Source organism: Aotus nancymaae, unplaced genomic scaffold, assembly GCF_030222135.1.
Source record: "Aotus nancymaae isolate 86718 unplaced genomic scaffold, 86718_ANA_hifiasm-v0.15.2.pri h1tg000040l, whole genome shotgun sequence".
NCBI lineage: Eukaryota > Metazoa > Chordata > Mammalia > Primates > Aotidae > Aotus > Aotus nancymaae.
The window spans coordinates 121,552,805-121,577,055 of record NW_026988454.1 but is presented as its reverse complement, the minus strand read 5'-3'; the positions used below and the strand labels follow the sequence as shown (position 1 = coordinate 121,577,055).

The 24,251-nt window shown below is 50.1% G+C and overlaps 1 protein-coding gene across 2 annotated transcripts in view; it reads right to left on the bottom strand.

Annotated features, from left to right (window-relative positions):
- LRFN2 (leucine rich repeat and fibronectin type III domain containing 2) overlaps positions 1-24,251 on the bottom strand; it is a 199,254-nt gene that overhangs the window by 97,829 nt on the left and 77,174 nt on the right. Inside the window, exon 1 of one of the 2 annotated variants that reach the window (XM_012448568.3) lies at positions 13,796-13,936. The exons of the other annotated variant lie outside the window; for it this stretch is intronic. The gene's annotated coding sequence lies outside the window, so the exon portion shown is untranslated. Of the gene's footprint in view, positions 1-13,795; positions 13,937-24,251 lie in introns of those variants that run through there. 2 annotated transcript variants of the gene reach the window in all.

The following is a 24,251-nucleotide window of genomic DNA, read 5'->3' as shown; positions in this document are numbered from 1 at the left end:
CACTAAAAGCATACTTGGAGGGATGAGGGTCTTTGGCTCTCTGGAGCCACACATGCTCCTCCACTCCCACTGCTGGAGTCTATTCCTCAGGAACTAGATATCAGACTACTGTTCTCAGTTGCTGCCCACCCATCCTCGAGGCCTGTACGGGAGCACGTCCAAGCTAAGTCCAAGTCAGTGCAGAAATCTATGAACTTCCTACCCTCTCCTCGGCATCATGGAGAGAAAAAGCCCCTTCCCTACTGCAGTTTGTGGTTTTGACTTTGATTAAATCTCGAGATTAATTTTTCCCAGTGACAGAGTGGCCAGCCTGGAAGCCATAATCCCTTCAGTAGTTCAACATGTTTATGAGGGTGAGAGGATGCTTAATGCTGCAGTTAAAATGCTAAGCTGAGTAATCAGTTCATTAGAAATTTACTCAATATGTTTGCTGTCTGCAGCTGGGCCCCACTCCCCTGGACAGAGATAAATCAGCAGACAATGCAGCTAGTGACAAGATAAACGCCTCCAACACCGATAGCCAGGCTCAGAAATGGCCTCTCATAGAGGAGAATTCTCTGGCCCAGTCCCCCGGAAGTCCTGGACAAGGCCAGGCTGCTCCCTAGAGCTGGGGAGAACTCTTGAGGTTGGTACATCCAACGTCTGGACGTTAACGTTAAGCCCTGGAGGAACTCAGGGCAAATCGGGAAAGCTGAAGCTCAAGGTCACTTGGTTATAGGCCAACCTTCTGAGGGTCTTGGTTTAAGTGCCCCTGAGGCAGGGATTCAAGGCCACACAGTTTATTTGGGAGTTGGTCTTTGAAAACATGGGAGGGGAGGAGGGGAAGTGAAAGGGAAAAAGAACCCAGCTAATAAGTGTGTTATCAAGCTAGTTGTAATGGGGGCAGCTGGAGCTCAGCTCCACTGTGGAACTCAGAGACAGTGCAGACATTCACATCACATCAGTGCTACCCTCCCTCCTGCGGGGTGAGGGTGCTGCAAGGCGAGTGCCTGTCAGTCATTGTTTGAGGGCTGCTCCAGGGCCATATATTTCTTGGCCCTTCTGGCTTATGGACTTGCCTGGGCAGGATGTGTAAGTCTAGAAAGCCCTCAAGTCAGAGACGCAGCTGTGGGCAGTGGGAGTGGGGCTGAAATTGTGAGGTCTGATAGGAGATAGTGTGCCATCCACAGAAGTTGAGCAGAATCCAGTGGGAATACAACGCCCACCCAGTGAGTTATTTTAGAAGGAACTCAGGACACCTGGGCTAATGAATTTCACTTTGTGCAAGAAGAGCTGGATGCATCTCTAATAAAGGGTGGGACCCCTGAGCCCTGGAGCACAGAGATTCCTTGGGCAATTCAGCAGGTAGTGAGACCTTGTGGTGGATTCCTTCAGGGTTACAATGGGATGGGCTTGGGGGGATGGCAGGAGGGCGTCTCAGCAGACCTGTGCCTGGGTGAGAAATGGGTAGAGGGTTGGAGAACCTGCTGGGCACTTCTCTGGGTGGAGAATGAACAACAGAAGTGCCCCGTGGTTAGGATGAGGCCGTCTCATTTGAAATGTTAATAAATCATCTGGAAAAGGGAGTTACACAGTGAAAGCTGGGGATGTGCAAATGGCACTAAGTTTTTTGAGGGAATGAAATGTCAAGCCAATGGGGATACGCTACAGAATCCCACAAGGGTGTGTACGAGTGGGCAGGAAAGTGACAGATGAGATTTGGTGTGGGCAAGTGTAAGATAATGTATTTAAAGACATATCTCAAGTGCTGTATGACTTCCTTCTGAGATGATGCATGCCACGGTGGTTTTATTTTAGGAAGAGTAAGGAGGGAAGGGGAACTGACATTTATGGTGTGGCTACTAGGTGTTTGCAGGTTTTATCTTCTGGATGCAGAGTGAGGAAATGTGGTTCAGAGGGGCAGAGTGAATTGCCCAATGTCACATAACTGGGAAGGGATGGGGTTGGGATCCTAATTCAATCTGTGTTCTTTCCGGTCTGTTCCCTGAACACATGAGCCAATGTATAAAGTAGCCTGAAGACTACCAGGGGCCAGCCATGCTAGGAATTGCTTCTGGGTCCCCTTCATCTCAGGCCTGTCTGGCTCAGTCTCTTTTGCTGGTCTTTCAGCAAAAGTTGAATTGCTTCTGGCCCTTCTTGGCCTTCTCTATTCTCTTTCCCTTGGGGAGGTCATCGAGTTCCATGGTGAGTAGACCATTTTATGCCAGTGAGCCCCAAGACTATGCCCTTAGCCCTGGCTTCACCTGATCTCCAGACTCACAGTTTGACTCTCACTAACATCATCACTGGGATGCCTCATAGGTGCCCCAGACCTAAGGGCATCAATGAGTTCCTGCTTCTCCCCTTATACCTGTTCCTCTTGCAGGCTTCCTCGTCTCACTAAATGGCAACTCCATGAAGCCTATTCTTCCATCTCTGCAAAATGAACACATCTTGAAAAAGTCAGCAGATGGGAAAGGGAGGTAGGCAGATAGCTGTGAAAGGTACATGACCTCTGACTTTTGGAAAGATGACCAGAAGGGATGGCAGGAAGCCCAGAGAACTGTGAAATTGATGGGGAGAAGTCAATGGGTTTCATCAGCGAATCCAAGGATGGGATGACTAGGATTTGAAAGTGTAAAAAGAGACATATCAGGAGAATACCAAAGGAAGCCACGAGGCCCACTGTGTATTGCCATGCGGAGAGCCTCTGCCCACCGTCCCCAGCTGCCTGCTGGGAGGTATCCTGCGCTTCTCATCCAAACTCTACTGTTTCTCTGCCTCCCCTGAGCACTCAAACTCACCCAACCCTCGTAACCCCCTTTCCCCAATCATCCTTGAGCCTGGTGGGGGTGGAAGCCCCAGACTCCTCTGGCTGGTGGGTGGGGTAAGGGCTCAGCACAGCAAGCCCCAGGCCCCCCAGTCACAGCAGCAGCCCCCAGTTCTTCCCTAGCCACAGGTCAAAAAGGAGAGGGAATGTTTTCTCTGGTTGGGAAGATGAAAGTCAACCAAAAAAAAGCTGTAAAGTCACTGGATTGGAAAATGAGAAAGTAGAATAAATAGGCTCTTGGGAGGGAAATAGGTCTTCCCCGCTCTGTGAACAGAAATAAACAAGGAGAGCACCTGTCAGGGGGAATTTACACCAGAGAATGGGTGGCTTGGTCCTGCCCAGAGCCTGCAAGGAAGGGGTTCCAAGGAGCCCCAAGTCTTCCTTCCAGACCAGATCTTTCTTCTCCCACCCTGCTGGCCACCTGCCTGCCTCCCACCCCCATCCACACCCTGTCTTCCATTCTCTCTGCCTGCTCCTTCCTGACACCAGCACCCCCGTAAGAAGTGGTCCTGTCCTCTGAGGCAAAAACTCACCTCTCCTCTAAACCTTCCTTTTGCAGGAATCCTTCCTGGACCTCTTGCTTCTGAGAAGCTGAGTTCCAGGTATACAATAGACCAACTCTCCACCTGTCCCCACCATATCCTATGCAGCTGCCTGCCATTCTTTCCCTCAACCGAGCCATTTATCCAGCCTTCTGTGGCCCATAGAGTGTAATTATTCCCATTTTTCAAGGCTCAGCTTCAATATCTCCTCCAGGAAGCCCTCTACGAGCCCTACAACCTTTAGGAGGACTTAAGGCTTCCTCCCTATACCCACTGTGGATTAGGGGTAGTTCCAGATCACAGGTCTGATATGAAGGATCTCTACCTCCTCTGCCTCCTTGAGGGCAGGTGTATTTCACTATCCCTCAGGGCTTCAAGGCAATAGTGTTAGAGGATGATTAGAATTAGAGAACATTCTAGGAAGTGTAAAAAGTTAGGAGCAAACCAAAGGAAAGGAACTGACTCAGTCAAAAAAAAAAAAAAAAAGTACTTGGTGGTGGAGAGTTGAACTGATAATGTTGAATTTTGTTTTGCTTTCAAGGTGTTGGCATCAAGATTTCACATAGCACTAAGCATATAGCCTGCTGTAAAGTCCGTTCCTTCTACAGACACTTAACAAGAACCTCTCTCACCCCCGTCTATGCCATAGGCACACACACACTTCGCAGCACACCAGGAACGGGCAGGCACTCCCCACCCTGCCTGCCTCCATCTCACTGCCTTCTCTGCATCCCTGCTGTATGCTTTAGTGTATTTGAAAACCAATAAAGACCTCCCACCAGAAAACCAAAAACACAAATGAAGTACAGAATAGAGTGCCCTGTTCTTCCAAAGCGCCAATTCAACAGTCACCACGCCTCAGAGCTGGAAGGACTTGGAATAAGCTCACTGGACCTCCTAACTCCACAGATGGTGAAACTGAGGACCTAAGTGAGGCAGTGCCCATCTGAAGTGTGCAGTTAAAATGAGGCAGAGGCAGAGACACCCTGCAGCCCCCCTGACACCCGGTCTCCAGGCTCTCCTCACCTCACCCCAGCTTGGCCCAGTGCAGGAAGGCTGTGCCTGGAGGAGGTGGCAGCGTCTGGGACACACAGGGGAGGAGACAGGTGAGAAGGAGGAAAAGTGGAGGAGGAGGGCAGCGGCCCGGCCCAGGAAGGGGTTGGATGGATCTGGCGTATGTGTACGGGTTTTAAATAGAGGTTCCTTGAGCCTGTTAATAAGGCAAGGCTGCCTGGGTGCTGAGGAGGAGGCCTGGGCGGAGGGCAGGACACACTTAGAGCTCCGAGGGAACTCTCCGGTTTGCCTGCTCTTCTCACCTTTCCTCAGGGTCTGTCTTCCCCCATTTACTTAGGGAAAAATAACGACAGGAATGTAGAGAGTTGAGACCAGAGAGAGAGCTGACCCACCTGTCCTCCCTCCCACCTCTGTCCATCTGTCTCTACTGTCTCCCCACCGGTGACTTACCCATTGCTGCACTCCGTAGGCATGGCCAGGTACCCCAGCTCATCTCCCCAGCTGCTGCCCCGCAAGTCCACTTCCCCATGACCTCTCTGGCCTTCCTGATCCTGCCTTCTATGCCTCTCTGCCTGCAGCAGAGGGAGGGTCCACCACTTGCCTGGAGCCTGGAGCCCAGAGCCCAGGGCCCAGAGGTTAATCAGCTCCAGGGGGAAGAAGGGCCCAGCACCTGCCGCTTTTCAGCAGGCCCGGGGAGAAGTCAGACCCGGTGGAAGCATATCTCGTCAGGGCTCCGTGGAAGCCGGGGGAGGAAATGGGCCCAATTAATCCACATTTGCCTCTCCAGATTGGAGTACAAGTGGGGAGATGGAAGAATTAACCTTTTCAAAAATGTAATTTCATAAAATCATCTTGCTTGGAACAGACTCTCTGGTTATTACTATTATTTATGGCCGTGTCCATGCCTCAGGCCACCACCAGTGTGGAGAGATGGAGGAGGAGCAGGGAGGCCACAGCTGCCTGATGGATAGAAGGGCTGCCAGCCTGAAGCCCGGGCTCAGGGCTCACACAGACACCTTAGAGCCCCGTGGCCCCCAGAGCTCACCTCTGGCTCTCCAGCAGACGGGCCCCCACAGGGATAGATTTCAAGTCAGTCTCAAGACTGAAGACTGAAGACTAGGGACCCTCTGGCTACTCACATGAAAATTCATTGCTCTTTGCCTCTCTTCAGCCCTGCTGACACACTCAGAGCTGCTGATTCCCTGCTCTCCCTCTGGAGCTCACCATGGCTGGCATAGGCCACAGCATATGGCCCAGTGTCAGCAGCTGCCCCTCATATCCTGGCCTGGGTTTGCTCATTCCACCCACTAGCCCTGTCAGGACTGGAACATTAGAGAATCCTGCTGCCAGAGACTTGCTCCTGGGCTCAGAGAATGGGCATGAAGCTCTGTCTGCTGCCCACCTGCCTGGGGCAGGGGAGACTCCTTGACATTCTGGGCCTCTGTTCCCTCCCTGACTTCCCAGCTTCCCTGGTTTCGAGCTGGCTGCCTTCTCTTCAAGCTTTGAGTGATGCCTCACGTCCTTGATGCTTCCAGACCTGTGGGCCTCATCTGTAAGGGGAGGGGCATGAGCCTCACGTGCAGGAGGGACAGACAGGAGGCCACTGTGGCTGTAGCGGGGTGAGGGGTGAGGGGGAAGAGGAGGACAAAGAGGATAGGGAAGCCATGGTGGTGGGGGTGGGGGTCAGGTAGGGCCTTGCAGGCCGTTGGGAGAGCTTTGGTTTTTCCTCTGAGTGAACCTGGGAGCCACTGCAGCGTCTAGAGCAGAAGAGGGGTGTGATGTGCTGTCGCCACTGATGCTCACCTCTTCTTTGGGGCCTGATCTGCTCAAGCTGCTTCATTTTCCCCACCTCAATATCTCCCCTCTTTCCCTGGGACCCCAGGAATCCCTCCCTTCACTCATTTAACAATATTCTCCAGGTGCCCATCTTAGAGGGCACCTGGAGGGCAAGGAAAGAGACACGTGCAGCTCCTGCCCTTGTCAAGGTCATTGCCTTGTGAAAGACACAAGATTTCCTCCCTAGAAGGGCCAAAGAAAGAGTAGCCAGAGGGCCCCTAGTATCTTGGCCCTGGCTCCCCTCTATTTTGCTATGTGCAGATGGCCAAACTGAGGACCCAGGTGGAGCAGTGTCCGTCTGAGGTGTGCAGTTAAGAAGAGGCAGAGACACCCTGCAGACCTCCTGATGCCTGGTCTCCAGGCTCTCCTCACCCCACCTCAGCTTGGCCTGGTGCAGGGAGGTGGTGCCTGGAGAAGATGTCTGGGACACACAGGGGAGGAGATGGGTGAGAAGGAAAAGTCAGGGAGGAGGGCAGTGGGCCAGTCTGGGAAGGGGTTGGGGGATGAGGCAGGGCTGCCTGGGTGCTGATGAGGAGGTCTGGAGGGCAGAGGATGCACTTAGAGCTCCGAGCAAACTCTCCTTAGCCACTCTTCTAGCCTCCCCTCAGGGTCTGTCTTTGAGTAGGCAGCTTATCCTCTCTGCCTGTGTTTCCCTCTCTGGAAAACCAGGGATAGGGACTCTGTGGTCTAGGATACCTTCCAGCCAAGACATCAGTCCTCTGGAATTGGGAGGAAGGGGGAGGATGATTTAGGGTGATGGGACTAGTCCTGCAGGATTTCCTACAGGAGAGAGCCCTCCCGAGTCCTAAGGGTGCAGTCCCCTCCCCTCGCCTGCCCCAGGCCCCGCTCTCCTTCCTGCTCAGCTGTCCCCACCCCACAGATCCCCCTGCTCCCCTCTCCTGGCCCAGCTCCTCTCTCGGCCCCCTCTCTGGCACTGAGCAGGAAGCACATCCAACCTGCCAGGTTAAATCAGATCCGCATGTGCGACGATTTAACAAGAGATGGATCTGGCGAATGTGTGCGGGTTTTAAATAGAGGTTCCTTGGAGCCTGTTGTTTCACTCAGAATGAAAACAATTGATTATCTCTAGAGCCACTTACTGAGGCTTATCAGCTTTGATACAACCAGCCTGGGGTTTCCAGAACCCAGCGCTACTCACCTGCCCGCAGGCCTGCAACAGCCCTGTTCTCAGGGAGAGGTGGGCATCACAGCCTGGCAGCCAGGGCACCTCCTCTGCTGGGGGCTAGGGCAGAGGCAACAGGACGCCAAGGAGAGCAGTGAAGGCCGCCTCTCTATCATAACCAGAACCAGTTCCCAAGCCCAGAAGCATTTAGAGGAGGAGAGGAGGGGGTCACAGGAACACTATTACCAGCTCACTGCCCAGCAGAAGGGAAAAGAAATTCCCTACCCTGGGGGAACTTCCATTCGAGCACTGGTGTGGTTGGTGGACAGTAACAAGAAAGCATATATGGGATGTTGGGGAGTAGTAAGTGCTTCAGTGAAGCATCAGGCAGGTTACAGGCACGAGGAGGAATGAGGACTCAGGTGCAGGAGTTCATTTGGACAGGGTGGTTGGGGAGAGGAGAGCCTGGAGACTATGACATATGAAAGAGCCAAGCCCTGGTGACATCTTGGAAAGGACATTCAAGGCAGAGAGAAACAATCCTGGAGTCTTCCATGCACTGGGACCCAAGCCAAGACTGGGTATCAGGGATGGGAAGTATGTCCCTCTATGGATGTGTCCTGCCCCTGCCAGCCCACCTTGACCTTCTGCCTCAGTTTCCCTGCATGCCACTCTAATTTCCTTCCAGGCATTCCTCTGTACTTGGAGTCCTGACTTGAACCCTGACTCATTTGGCTGAGGAAATGGCACTTGTCTAACACTTACCAGCTGCTTCCCAAGGGCAGAGACACTATTTTCTATATCCCAGGCTAGGTGGCATTATACTGTGTGTGGGCAGACAGGATGCCCCAGCTGGCTTTGAGTACTGCCCTCCGCCTTCACATCTCCCATTTCAGGACTTAACCTGCTGGACATGCTCCCCCATACAGAGTCTGTCTAGTACCCACCCTACAGTGGATGAGGCCGAATGGGACCCATAAACAGGCTCCTGAGCTCTCCAACACCTCCAGAAGCCCCAGCTCTGTCTCCACCCTCCTCCTGCCCTTCCATCTCCTAGAATCTGGTTTCTGCCCCACTGACTTGCAGCCGGCTTCTGCCTCTCCACTAGTCTTGCTTGGACAGTCCATTTGGCTGGATGCTGGCCTCACCTCCAGACACTAACTTCCAGCTTATAGGTTAATCCTGTCTTATCCCCATTAAGCTAGACTCTAGAACCCCAATCAGGGACCAGTCTCAGGTTACAACTGATCTCTAGACCCTGCTCTGGCCCCACAAGGGCAGACACTATCACTAGGTGTGTCCATTAGCCAGGACAGTGTGCCTCTCACCAGAGCCCCACCTGCCATTCTGACAGGACAGTGCTGTCCTGTGGTCCTGGAAAAGCCCAAAGTGAAATGGACCTCCCTAGGGACAGCCGGAGAGGAGCTTCCTGCTAATGTCATGGTCAATCCTGTGTTTACAACACTAAGTAGAGTGTTAGGAACCTTAGGGAAAAACAGCACAAGATGGGAAAGCAGGTTTGAAGCAGTTACAGATCTCAGGTCCAGGGAAAGACAGGACACCCGGTTCCATTCCCAGCTCTGTTCCTAACAGGGTCACCTTGGATAAGGAACACCCCTGCTCCTCAAACGTCAAATCAGGGGCCTTGGACCAGATCAGCACTTCTCTCACTGTATGCCATGGAAAGTTTCTTGGAGCCCTCTCAAAGGCTGTTCAGGGTGGAAGTGAGAGGGAGGGGTTTAGTTCCCCCACCCCTGTTTCCAAACAGTGGGTCTGCTTTCTTCTATTTAAACTGCCTCAAAATGCTGCTGCTGAATAAGAGTTGAGTCTTACAATCGTTTTAAAACCACTTCATTAGATGACTTCGAAATTCCAAGAATTAAAGGTTAATCACCAGTTGATGATCTCAGTACTTGGCTCCCTGTCTCTCTCCACAACTATCTCTGCCATCATCCCTGACAATTTCATATCCTGGCAGATTACCTGTTCAACATCTGGGCCTCTCAGTCCATTGGCCCTCTTAGCACCAAGGACCTTGTCCTTCTCTTCAAAATCCCCTCTCATGGCCACAACCTAGACTTCGTCATCACCCATAACACCTCACCTCTGAAAGCCTGATTTCAAGCACCCCCTTGATTGCCATCTCCTATCTCACTCTCTACTCCTATGCCAAAGATTTTCCACCTGATTGAGAGCCCCAATCTATTCATCTCGTTCACTGTTGATAAAACAGTGTTCTTACTTTCTTCTGTTACTCAGCCCAGATTTCATGGACCAATCCAAAAGCATCCTCTTCCAAGTACCCTTGTCCTTGGCATCATCTCCCTCCCTCATGCTCACCTGGAAAGCCCTAACCCTAGTTAAACCCAGCAGTCCACCTGCTTGGCACCTGTACCCATCAGCTGACTGGTATCTAGAACCCTCTAGGGAATAGCACACAGACAGGTAGACTGGTTCTAATACATAACTGGCAGACCTTTGAACCTTTCCAGGTAATGTTCCTATACTTTCCTAGTAAATTCACTTTCAACATTTTCCATCTTTACTCAAATCTTCATCATTTTCTCTGCCTTGGCCCTCCTCACTAGACAACAGCTTTGATACAGACTTCATAGCGAAGTCAATGAAATCAGAGACCTGTCTCTTCTCCCATCCCTATGCTACCACCAGCTGACCTGGATTTTCTCACTGTCTGGATTATCTCACTGAAGAACATGGATCCCTATTTCACATCTTAAAAAATAAATTTCCCTTGACCCCATGTTGGCTTCCAGCCCCTCTATGACCCTGCACACCTGTTCATAGCAAAAGATTCACCAGTCAGTACCGTCTCTACTGCCTCATCCCCACCTCTCTTCATGTGGGGCTTTCACTCCTACTTCTCCATGAAAAAGGCATTGATCAAGATCACCCCTGAACACCCAACATCTTCTTAAAGCCAAGTTTCGGTCTTCATCTTACCCACTCTCCTCATGGCCACCCACACAGTTGCCCTGTCTCCTTCCCGAAGCCTGCGTCATCTAGAATCCTCTGGGAAACAGCACACAGCCATGTTGACTAGCTCTAATGTATGAGCCAGTCAGCTTACCCCCAGTGACACAGGTTGCTCCTTTCCAGCCTCCTTTGCCAGCTCCAGGCCTCTGATTGTCAGATTGCCTACGGCTCCATTCTTAGCCCTTCTCTATTCTGTGTCTACGCTCTACTCAGATGATCACATCTGGTCATACGACTTCCAACACCTTCTAGTGGCTGAAGACTCTTCACATTTATCTCCAGCCCAGCCCTTTCCTCTGAACTCCACTGAAACTGCACATCCCGCTGCCAACCTGTCACCTCCACTTGGATGTCTATTGGGTACCTCTAACCCAAACAGAAAAATGCATTCCCTCTCCTCACTCCAAATATGCTAATACATTCCCTGCTTGGAGCCTCTCCCAGCTCAGAAATGCCCCACCATCCACCCATCCAGCTGCTCAAGCCAAAAGCTTAAGAGACATTCTTGATTCCTCTCTTGCTCTCACACCAAATAGCCCATCCATCACTAAGTCTCCTTGGCTCTTCCTCCAAAATGTATCCCGAATCCAACTGCTTCTTACCACCTCCACTGCCACTGCCTGGTCCATGTCGCCACCCTCCTCACCTGGACCACATTAGTCTCCTAATTTATCCTGTCATTCTGGCCCACCTCCAATGTGCCCTCCACAGAGCAGTGGGAGGGACCCATCTAAACCAGAATCAGGTCAGGTCAGCCCACTGTTTTAAACACTTTCAGTGGTTCCTGCTACAGCGGGGGTAAAAGCCACAGCCCCGCAATGCGCCTGCAAAGCCCTGTGTGATTTGGCCTCTGCCTGTTCATCTTCCCTTGGGCCCACCCGTGGTCAGGAAGCTCCAGACACTCTGGACTTGGCTTACACCAGATTTAAAATCTTTGTACTGATTAGTCCTCCTGCTTAGATGCCTCTTTCCCTGCCCTGCTCTTTATATGCCCAGCCTTCATCATTCGGCTCTCAGGTCAGATGCAGTGTCCCCAGAGAGACCTCTCAAAGAGCCCCTTCCCCACCCTCCATCATCCCGCCACCTGCCTCTGCACTAACCTATTTTATCTTCTGTATTGGTGCCTAAAAGCATCCTCCTCATTGGTTTGTGTGTTATTCTCTGCTTCCTCCCGCTAGAATATAAGATCCTTGGGGGCAAGGAGTCCATCTGGGTGGTTTGTGATCTAGTCCCAGCACTTCCAAAGCACCTGGTACATAGTAGGTGCTTATTAAAAAGACCTAACTAATAATCTCAGACCTTCAGTTCCTTGCTGATGGGCCTTGAAAATCCAATTACTCAGTGCCTTCCCTATATATAATGTAAGGGTTCTCATACCCCACACACCTCCCAGGCTGGTGTCAGGTGACTGGATATAATAGCTTTGCAATCTATGGGGCACCGTGCAAAGGAGTCAGTCCCTCATCTGGCTCTGCCGAAATGAGCATGCAGCTGGGAGGAGAGACGTTTATAGCATCCCAAAGTAAGGCCCTTCTGCTGCCATTTCTGCCTGCCCGTCTCACTCCTAAGTCTGTTTGCCTTCTGTTTCACCTTTGCCTCTGGCCCTTGTCTCAGTTTCAGAGCCCCTCTGCAGTTCCCCCAGATGTCCCTTACCAGCAAGCGACTCCCTGGTTTTCACCCACTGAGGACCCCAGCACCCCTCTCTTCCAGAATCTCCTCTTAGTCAACCAGGCCCAACCTGTTACCCTCATCAATTCCTGCTCATCCAGACTCTACTTCATCTTTTCTGCTCTCCCCTCCATTCTCTCTTCTGTGAGCCTCCCCTGTGCCCCCATCCCTATCCAGATGTTTGCCTCCAAACCTGTCCTGTGGCTTTGTTTTCCTGCAGGAGTCATCCGAGCACTCTGTTTTCTTCTTTTCTCAGTCACCCATTATCATATTAGCATCTAATAAGTCCCTTGTACTACACAGAACACAAACTGATATCATGTCTATGGGGAACAGAAAAGAATGTACTTACAATAGGGAAGGGCTAGGAAGGGAAGAGCTGAGGGTATGGGTGCCTCAGTTTCCACACCTGCATCAAGAAGGCTCTGCAGCACAGGTGTCATAGGTTTTCCATAACACCTCCCCGACTCCACAACCCTCACCTTCCTGTCTTTCCCAGGATTGATGCATGGCCTTTGCAGAGAGGGCCTTGGGCTCCCCAGGAAGCAAGGATGATCATAAAAAAACAAGATTCAGGACATCAATAGCTGGCACACAGGGGATTCTTAGAAGGCTAGAAAAATGTCACTTCCCCAGTCTCAGGCCACAACAGCCATTTATCATCTTTCCAGTTGGGGAACAGTCCTGAGAGAGAGCTGACCTTGAAGAAGGAGAGAATCACTTCTGGGGTGTCTGCCTGCTGGGGTGCTGAGGGGAACAAAGGATGGGAGGTCAGGGTGCAGACTGGAGGAACGGGGCAAGAAGACAAGGTTTTCCAGAGGCAACACAGATGCTACAACAGTGTGCCTATAGATCTGTGTCCACACGAAAGGCTCTGCCACTGTCAGGGAAGCCCTGGAGACTGATGGGGGGAAATGGCATTGAAAGTGTAAGCAGGAGATGGGACACAGCTGGAAGGGTCTGTCACAGCCAGAGAGGTAAATAATGAGTCTCTCTGCCAAAAAGTCCAGTCTTCTGCCCTCAGGTCCTTCCTAATAATTGAATCTAAGCTGCATTCATGGCTGAAGGGGTCTACAATTAAGACCCAGATTCAGACATGCCAGGGCCATTGGCAGAGTGGCCAGAGCCTGCAGGAGAGGATCCTGACATATTTATAAAGATATCCCTAGACATGTATTGGATATTTCTGCTTCCAGTCACCTCCCCTGTGGCTGCCTTCACATACGTTTTCCCCCCCATATCTTCACAATAAAAGCACGTACACTTGCTCCCAAATGCAGATATATTCACATCTGAAAGTTCGGGCAACAAGATATCCAAGGACACTTGTTCTCACACATATGATCTCATGCACTCTGTACACACTCAGCTCACGCCCAGCCCGCTCTGCAACACCCACATGGACAGGCAGCTGTACACAATCGCTGCGTAGGTGCTTGGGGCATGACAGTGAATGAAGCCAATCACGATCCCTGCCCTCAGCGAGCTGACGTTCTGGTGCCCCATCCACAGAGAGGCACAGACCCTTCACCTCTGACTCTTGCACACAGACCTATTCGACACATACAGAGACTCTACATAAACATTTAAATAGTCCACACACATGTATTGAGCACCTGCTACGTTCCAGGAAGCAAGCTTGGGACTAGAGATATACCAGCAAGCAAGACCAGCATGCTTCCCACCCTCAGACATACCCAGAAGGGCAAACTCCCAAACACAGGCTCAACAAATTCACAAACCACTTACACACACGATTTCAAACACAAAGCTGAAGGCATTTTCATGATACCCCAGGTAGCAACTCACTTAGAATGAGGAAGGAGGGCCTTTAAAGTTCGAAGTCAGATCCGTACATCGTCCATTCTCCTACCAGGCTGCGTGTTCCTCCCTTTTCAACATCACATCTTCTCCATCCCTCCCTGTTGGACCCATGGAGTGGTGAAAGTGCAAGGGACTGCCTGCCTCCTGGAGCCCCCATCTCCCCAGCTGTGATGATGCTGCTCAAGACATTTCCCAGGTTTCCCACCACTAGGACAGGGCCAAGCACAGACCCAGTGGCCGGGGATTTTTGCTGAGACATTACATTACAACAGAGCCTGCTTCTTCCAGACATTTTTTTTTTTTTTCCCTTCTACTTCTGCTTTTAAAGAATCAGAAATAACTTGGCTGTAAAAATGTGCTTTGGGCGGAAAGCTGACTCCCAGGGTCAGAGCCCAGGAGAAGATTTCTGCAACACAGTTTCAGGAAAAATAGCAGGCACTCAGCAATTTTTATTTTCTAAAGGATGAAGAGGAAATACAATTGCAGTGGATTTAGGGCTTCGCAGGGCTCCTCTTGAGGTTGCAGTGTGTACGTGGTTTCTCTCTTTTCCCCAGCTGGAGACAGCGGCAGCAGAGAGCATGAGCGGTGTGGAAAATGAAGAGCTGGGTCTGCTGGCTGCCTGATACCGCATGAGATCGGTGACCCGCTCCCCCTTAGAGTGTGGTAGTTTGTGCTGCAAGGTCAGAGGCTGGTGAGCCATGTCCAGGGTAGTAGGTCCCTGCGTTTGGAGCCACTGAGCCAAGTTCAGATCCCAGCTCTGCCTTCTACTAACTGTGAGAGCAAGGTTTTTAAAAACCTTTCTGTGCCTCAGTTTTCTCATCTGGAAAATGGGAAGAACAGCAGCACCTACCTCATAGGTCATACTGAGTATGAAAGAAATCTGCAGTTCATGTGTATTTCAGTAGAGGAGGCCCTGATAATCCTCGGAAGATGATTACTACATGCTTCCCATCCTCTCTGTGACAGGGCTCTCCAGCTCCCTGCCTGTGGAATGGACGTCCAGCATGAAAGTCCTCTTAGAGTCCCCAACTAGAGACAGCAACGCCTGGGCCCAGGGCCTTCAGGGCAACCCCATCAGCCCGGTGTTCTCACAGGTTCTCCCTGGGGGCCAACTACTCTGCTCGCCACTTAGAGCCTCCCTCACCCAGCGCTGTACCCCAGGGGAAGGCGCACTTGCCCTCTTATTTCCCGTTATTTTTGGCCCATGGGATGTACCTGGCAAAGGTCAGAGGGCAGGTGGAGAGTGAGGCTGTTACTTCTGTGGCATTCCCTCTGGCTGCAGAGCCTCATGTCTGCTTCCTCCCTATCACTTCAGGCTGAGGGGCAGGCAGCTAATAGCTTCCATCACTGCTAGTCTTTGAGTGCCTCTTGGCCCCCGTTAATTCTGTCAGATCTGCCCACAGCTTTACAAAAAGTCCCTTCCTTAAAGATTCTGGAGAGGAGGGGAATAAGTAGTGTACAAGGAAATAATCAGGATTATACACAAAGACTTTCATACAAGGACGTTCATTATAGTGTTGTTTGTAATGACAAAAGGTGGAAAGAAACTAGATGTCCAACCATCAGGCCTTGGGCAAATAAACCAGAGTAACCCAAACAGTGCACTGGACTGCAACTTTGAAGAAAAATAACGCACTACAAGAATATTCACCAATACTGGGGAAGATCCACTGCACATCTCTAAGAAAAATGGTGGGCACAGAAGAGTATGGATGGACTGAGAGCACCAAAAATAACATCTACAGGTTTGGAAAGAGAATGCATAGGAAGAAAATAGACCAAAATGTCTACTGTATTATCCTTGAAGATGTGAATTATGGGTGGTGGTATTTTTTCCTTTCGTGTGCTTCTGTGTTTTTTCACTTTTTTTTTTTGCATTGAGCATATATTACTCTATTGATTGGAAAAAAGTTATTGATAATACAGGTACAACCATTAAAATGACATTTTAAAAGAATATTCAACGTCGTGGGTAATAAACGCTGTAAAGATGTTAAATGAAAAAGCAAAAATTGCCCTCTCTTCATACATATGTCATATGGACATATGCCTACATATATATCTGTCTGTCTAAAATAATATATATATGTCGTTTAGTATTATATATAATATTTTCATTTAAAAAGACTGGAAGAAAGCACAAAATGTGAACAGAGGTTATCCAGGAATGATATAGTTATGGGCAATCTTTTGACCTTTGCCTGTACTTTCTAATTTCTATCATAAGCATTAATTTTTTTTTTGTTTTTTCTTTGAGACGGAGTTTCGCTCTTGTTACCCAGGCTGGAGTGCAATGGCGCGATCTCGACTCACGGCAACCTCCGCCTCCTGGGTTCAGGCAATTCTCCTGCCTCAGCCTCCTGAGTAGCTGGGATTACAGGCACACGCCACCGTGCCCAGCTAATTTTTTTTTGTATTTTCAGTAGAGACGGGGTTTCACCATGTTGACCAGGATGGTCTCGATCTCTTGACCTCGTGATCCACCCGCTTCGGCCTCCCAAAGTGCTGGGATTACAGGCGTGAGCCACAGCGCCCGGCCATAAGCATTAATTTAATTTTTTTTTTTAGACAGGGTCTCACTCTGTCACCCAGGCTGGAGTATAGTGGCATAATCATAGCTCATTGCAGCCTTGATCTTGGGCTCAAGAAATCTTCCCACCTCAGCCTCTCAAGTTCCTGGGACTACAGGTGCACATGCCTGGCTAATTGTTTTTTCTTTTTTTAGTAGAGACAGGGTTTTATTATGTTGCCCAGGCTGGTCTTGAACTCTTGAGCTCAGGCAATCCTCCTCCCTTGCCCTCTTAAAGTGCTGACATTTACAGTCATGAGCCACCACACCCAGTCACCAGTGATTTTCAAATACTCAGATTAATATTTTACATTAGGAAAATCTAGGACACTTGAAGCCAAAATATTCCAGGGTATGGACACAGCCATGTGTCAGTGTGCCTCTCTCTGCCTTCAATACTCTGGTTTGGGTGTCCCCACCTATTAAAGACGAGGCCAGGCACTCTTGTGACCATGGCAAAGTGGGGGGCAAAAGCCCTAAAGGAATCAGAAACCTGAGCCCACAGGGAGTGGAGTCAGACAGACAGGGGGCAGAGAGCCATGCACCCTGGGTAGCCTGAACATTCCACCTTGCTGATGTGCGTTTTCTCATTAGTGCCTTCATGGAGCATGTCCTGACTCTACATGCCCTGTACCAAGCCCAGTAGAGACCTAGAGAGGTTGTCATCTGCTGGGGAGACACAGACACCTGCAAAGGAAAGCAGCACTGCTGGTAAAAATGACCACCTTCCCATTTCTGCAGGGCCCTTCTGGGTTTAGAGCACCCTGTCTTTGTTACTTCGTTGAATGCCCACAGCCGCCCTAGAGGAAGGAGGCATCATTATTCCTACTTTGCTGATGAGGAAGATGAAGCCCACAGAACTTCAGCGAGTCGCCCTTGACTAGCCTAGAATAAGAGAGATGCCACAGAGCCTTCAGATGTGTGGGCCCAGCCAGCACCCAGAGCCAGGGTGCTTTAGGTCATCTCCGAGGACTTCAAGGAGGATTGAAGGAGGGGAGGATTTCAGAGGCAGCATGGAAGTTCTTTGGGCAAAAACAGCTATCGGGACAAGTCATAAAAGACATGAAGGCTAAAGTTACCAGCCCTTGGGAAATTTCTGCCTACATCTACAGGAGGACTGTGCCCAAGCACAGGAGTCTCAGCTCATCCCTCCCCTCCCTCCATGCTGGAGGCCTGCGGCAGGGGACCAGTGCCTGACTCCTTCCTTAGGATGGGGAATTGGAAGGCAAGTCACAAATGGGACATTCACTTAACACCTGTTGAGTGTCCTTTGAATACAACTATGTGTCAATGTTCTATTTACTCTCCTGTCTCGCAGAGCCCAGACAGTGGCTAGAACCTAAGTCCTCAGAGAGTTTCTGTGGGAGGGTGAGTGACTACCTGCACTATGCTGTGCTCGGTACTGAGTTGCCCAGCGGGGCACAGACAGACATGGAACCTGCCCCCATACAGCTGAGAGTCCAATGTAGAGGCAGAAATGATCAGACAGCCACACTAGGGGATGAAGCTCCCAGCCCAGGAAGGGCTCTGAAGCCAGGTCAGTGGTTATAGAAACACAAAGGAGAAAGTCACATCGGAGCTGAGACTGGGAGGTGACCCAGTGAGAGGATAATCTGGACAGAGAGAACAGCATGTTCCAAGACTGTATCAGGGAGGACGCACAGTGAATTCTGGGGACTGTGAACCCAGAAAGCATGGACATGGAACCCAGAAAGCAAGGACAGGGCAGCGGGTAGGTGATGAAGACGGAGTGGAGGTGGGTCAGCCATGCAGGGCCACGAGGCCAGGTCACAGACATAGAGATGATCTCACAAACAACAGAAAACCAACAGAGGGTTCAGTGGGGTTAGGGTGGCAGTGACGGGGACGTGATTAGAGTTTTGGTGTGGAAATTGGGTCAAGAAGGACAGCAGTGGAGCTGCCAGAGCAGCTGGGAGGCTGTAGTGAAAGAACAGGAGAGAGGTCGGTTCTCCCACAGCTACTCAGGAGCACTGACCAGTCACAGTAATGGAGAGACTGTAGTGGGGGGAGCAGAGGGAAGTGTCCACAGCGACACTTAGCTGCTCACTGGTGTAGCGGATGGAGGGTGGTGCTGTCTTCTGGGAAAGAGAACCATGCAAGCAGACCACCATTGCTGGAGAAGCCCACAGCTCTACTGTGGACAGGTAGAGTGTGGGTACTTTTAAGACATCCGAGAAGAGATCCTCAGTAGAGATGACAGTGCAGATGGGAGCTCGAGAGAAGTCTTGGTAGGAGATACACATTTGTAGATAATCCACACACGGGTAGGGAATGAAGGCCAAGTACAGATGAGATCGCCCAGGGAGAGGGAAGAGCACTGGGCCTTGTGGAGCCCAACACCAGTATGTGTGCCAAGGTGCAGCCAAAGAGTCAGGAGGAAAACCTGGACAGGACGCGCCACTGGAGGCAAGGGAAGAAGGTCACGGTGGGCGGTAGAGTCAAATGCTGCTGAGAAGTCAGATAAGGAGAGGATTTTACTATGCCTGTTAGATGTAAAGATAGAGAGGCCACTGGTGACACTAGAAAAAGCCCTTGTGTTGGAAAGATGGGGTGAAGGCCCTTTCGGAAAGGCTGGAGGAGTTATGGAATGGAGGCAAAAAAAAAAAAAAAAAAGCCAATTCTAAGATGTTCGTGCAGGGGTGGAGAGAGGGGGGTCGCCAGAGGGCATGTGGCATTAAGTGGGAAGCAGTTCAGTTCCCAAAATGAATGAGCTCAGGGCTGGGGTAAGGGCCTCCCTCAGAAAGACCAGTGTGGACAGCAGAAGAGACCTGCCCCCAGAACCACTCCAAAGCTGGCTGTTGCATCTTGCCCATGAGAGACAGATACACGCTGGAATTACTCAGGGATAAAAGCTAGAATTTTCAGATTGGTCCTGGATTCAGTCATTTAGTAGCTGTGTGATCTTAGGAAAATTACTTAACTTCTCTGGGATGAGGAACTTCCTTTCTCTGATGAGGAACTTCCTTTCTCTGATGAGGAACTTTAGTTTCCTCATCTGTAGACTGGAATAATCGCAGGGCGATTTTAAACATGAAAGGAGACACGATACATAGCAAGCGCTTAGCACAGTGCCTGGTGCACATTATGTACCCAAAAGCACGACTCTAACCAATCCTCTGGTCACAACAAAATAACCACTGTCATGCTAAAGAAGTGGGCGTGTGAGAAAATCAGGATGGTCATGACTCATTATGAGGTGGGAATAGGAATGAGGAAAGAAACACATTCCGGAGCTATGGGCAAGTGAGAGCCCCCTTCCTAAGAAATCCACTTGAGCCATGGACAGTGAAGATCAGAAGGAAACAGTACAGAAATGCATATGAAAAGACACCTTGCAGGGTCGAACCCAAAGCCCAGCTAGAAATCACCCACTCTCACCAAGACCAAGAAACAGATGTGGAGTGAGCCATGACCAGCCTCACTCTCCGGCCCTTTTCAAGTTTCAAAGGTCTTTTTGTATACAGAATCACCTTTGATATTATAGCAGCTTGGCTTCACATGTGTGTGTGTGAGTTACAATGACCAAAGGCACACTAGTGAGTTATGAGTACAGCGCTGGGTCTGAAACCAGGGTCCCCCTACCTGAGACTAAAGCTCCTGTCCCTAACAAACTGCCCTCTTTGCTGGGTGGGGAAACCCCTCACTCTGTCAAAGCAGTTTCACACTGAACCATTTCTAGAGTGTGTGATGTGAAGACGGGAGAGGGCAGAGGGGCAGACAACGAGCCTCGATCTTTGGAGCGGACAGTTCCAGATCACTCGGTGCCCTCGGCAAAGCAGCCAGTGGGCTCTGTCTGCATGGTGCCTGTGTGGCAGGTTTCTTCTGGTTCAGGCTGGCATCCGTGATTGTTTATAACCTGTCAGTAGGGTCTCCCAGGGTTCTGTGGGGGTGGGGGATGGGGTGCTAGTCTGATCCCTAACATGAGAGTGAGTCTAATTACCACTTTCCGCAAGGAATTTCACCGTGCGTGCTCGTTTGCTTTTTAATCATCCTCTAAATATGCATTTTCACGTTATACCCTAATGGCACCCAGAGAATCATTAGGATCTGTTGGGACCATAATCCATGGTTTCGGAAGTCTCTAAGTATGTAATTTCGCTCCATGACGCAGGTTTCTAAAAGTCCACAAATAACCATTTGCATGATAAAGTCACAACTCTAAAGTCAATTACAGCTACAGCTGGATAGAATTTATTTCCTTTTTGAAAATTAAAACATGAAATTGGGAAGTTGCCACACAAAAGCCTTCCCTTGCCTGGGTGGGAAGAGGCAACAGAATCTGGCCCTTTCCGCTGCCCCTCCCCCCATCTTGGGGTGGAGGCCCTGATTGACAGGGAGCTGTTTCGTAATCACTGGGTAGCCTGAGCCAGGCGCCTCCGGGGTGGCGCTCAGTGGAGTTGGCTGTGGGACTTTGCCTCACACAGGTCTCACCTATCTTCCCCCACCTCATGTCTTAAGATCATGGCTCCTTGTAGGGGTTGGGGGGTGGTCCCAACTGTGACTCCCCAGGATGTGTCTCCTCAGCTTGGCTGGCCAGCTAGATATCCAAGGCGCATGGAGATGGGCAGGGGTCTGGGGCTCACATGACCTTAACATAAGGCAGTGTGGCCAAGTGTCCACTGGAACGAAGGATCCCACTGCTCCCCGTCTCAGTATTCAGGATCCTGCAGGCTGGGCCTGAGCTCTGCGGACCCTCCAGTGAGGGGCCTCGATCTTTCAAGGAGCCTGGGCATGGCTTGCAGCTGTCAGCATTTCCACAACATCAGGATTAGACACACTTTAGAAAGCATCTTATTCCAGCATTCTCAAGTGCAGAAGGAAGGGAAGCTTTGGAACCAAGGTCGCACCAGTAAAGGGCAGCAGCATGGGTGTAGACATCCACTTTGCTGCCTCTGAGAATAAGCTGTGTCATGGAACCTAGCAGTCCCACCACAATTTTGTCCAGACAGTCATCAGAATAAAAACCATCAGGGTAGATGTCTGCTCTCTTTTCGTGTGGGGATTTGTGCAGGAATTTGTACTAAAAGCAGAGTTCTGACCAGAATGAATCTGCTGGCTCTTTGAAGCATGAATGGAACTATTTGAAGAAAGAAAAAAAATATAAGGATACCCTCAGAAATCGTGCACACTGGAGCCAAATCTACATCCTATATATTCTAGAACTGTGGAGCTAGGAGTGGAGCGTTGATCTATTCTCCAGTCTCAAGTGGTGCTTTATTTAGTTGGTATTTAGGATCACCAGGAAGGCACATCTCATTGATGGAAGGTGCTAGCATGCTGGCGGGTTCCCCGAGCATGTTCCTATATGCCCTGCAAATCAGACTGTGTGATGGTTTGCCCCCGTTGTCGAACCTCACTGTCCCAGACCCTACTGGAAGATGCCTCTTCCAAGATGTCACTGTCCCCAAAGCTGGGATCAACCATGCCTCACTTTGAGAGGGAGCCCAGCATAAGGACAGCAGGAATTTCTTGACCAGGAATTTGGAGTTCTGGCCCTCATGCTGCCAGTAACTGGTCTTGTAAATTTGGGCAACTTATTTCTGCTCTGAGCCTCAGATTTCTCAGATGCCAAATGGGACCCTAATTTACCTGGCAAGGGATGTAAAGCTGAAAAAAAGACCACAGAATTTTGAAGGTTTATGCTTATAAAGGGGAACAGTTTTCAAATTATAAAGTACTAGACAGATCAAGAGCCATTATTAATTTAGAAAGCCTGGCGATGATGTCAGGTAATCGTGTTTAAACGGTATTGATTGTTTCCGCTCCTTGAGTGGGATGACGTCCTCCACCCTGGGTGTGGGTGGAGTCAGGAGCCTGGAGATGGATGCCGACTCAGTTCACCCCAGCATTTCTACTAGACCGTGAGAGCCTTGACTCATCTGGCACACGGTGGGTTCTTAATAAACGTCTACTGACACGTCAGACCGTTCTTGGAGCCAGACTAACACTGCCTTGGTTTAGTTCATGATCTAAAAAGGGATTTTTTTCCCCGTCTTCTGTACCCTAACAAAACACAGATGGAATTTGATTACCACTGTTTATTGAGTGCTTGTTCTGTGTCAGACATGGCATTAAACCCTGAACACACAGTATCTCTTTTAATCTTCACAAGGCTTTGCTGAGACAGGGCTGAGCTTCAGAAACAGGCTCGGAGAAGTCAAGTGACAGGTCATATGAGTGGGACATGGGAGTGGGGATTCAGGGTGGAGGGCTCTGAAGACCCTGCTCTTAACCTCAATGCCAAAGGGCCTTCTCTTAGGGTTGGGCAGACCCTTGGGACCCTTGGAACCTCAGTTTTCTCATCTGAAAATTGGGAAAAATGATGCCCTCACCTGTTCTGGAGGGGAAAATGCCTAGTCCAGCATCTGGCACACTGTAAGTGGCCAGAAATGCTGGTGACAGCTTGTTTTGTTTTGATTTGCTGTTTTGATCATGCCTCTTGTAGATTCTAAATGACCTGCTCACAAAATACTCGGGCCCTGAAACATTTCAGATTCTATCCGAATTTGATTAAACCTCAAGCCAAAACTCAGAGACAAGCACTGTGATTCTTATGCCACGATGATAGTAAGATGAATAATGGCTAACAAATGTGTGCCTTTTATGACATTATATGCATGTCACAGCTGTCCTCAAGGTAGGAGCCTCTGCCCCAGTGGAAAGGTGAGGAAACTGAGGCAAGGAGTGGGCCAGTAATCTGCAGGACAGCACAGAGTAAACAGCAAAGTCTCAGGACTCCGAGTGAGATGGTGCCCAATCACCTTGAGCTAGTCACCTCCCCTCCAAACCCTCACCTCCACCTAGACTTGAATCTGATAATTTTTGCAAAGTGCTGGACACAGTGGCTGGTACCTAGTACCACTCTACAAGTTTTAATAGCTCTTGGTTTTTCTACCTGGGACATGCTGCAGGTAAGGGGCAGAGCAGGGCTTGGGCTTCCTGCCAGCCATCCTACCCTGCCCACTCTGGCCCCTTTCTGCCCATCGGCCTCCTACTATAGCTGTACCACTCTCCGTGCTCTCTTTCCTTCCTCTGCTCATGAATGTAGGAGATGGGGGTTTCTGGAGGAGTCTGATCAGCAGTGGGTAGGGGGGATCCACCCAAGAGGACCCTGGTATTTTCTCTGTGCCTGAAGAGGCTCTGCTCCCTGCACCTAGGTCTCCAGCAGTACAAACTCAGGAGCCCACTTAGATTCAAATTCTTGGTCTACTGCATACTAGTGGGTCACCTTGAGCAAGTTACTTTACTCTTCTGTGCCTCCGTTTCCTTTCTGGAAAATGCAATTAACAAGGGTACCTATTTTTAAGGGTTGGCATGGGTAGTAAAAGATTTGATACCTGTAAGACACAAAAAGCTGTGCTTGGCATGACATTAGTGTTTCATAAATGCTCAAATATACCAGTGGAACTAATAGTAATAGCAACAGCAGAAGCAGTCTTACTGAAAGCCTGGTCTCTCCCCACTCATCACATTGTCTCAGCACTGACTCTGCTAATGACCACAGCATGATCTTGGATATGCCATGGGCCCTCTCTGGACCCCATTCCCATATCCATGCAATGATTGGTTGGATAAGATGATCTCCAGGGCTCCTTCTACGCTAGGACTTTGAAATCCCTTCCTTACAAGGACTATGGCAACCAGCGTGGAATATCCTCCTTCCACCTGTGCGGTCTGCACTAGAGATGTCTGGGAAGGTGGATTATCACTCATGCACCCATCTACACAGTCTGTCAACAAATATTTTGGAGTGCCTACCACTGATAACGCAGGCTCTCTCTTCCTCAATGACCCAGCCAAAGATGACACACCCCACATAACTTCCTTCCCAGGTTCTGATAGAACCTCTCA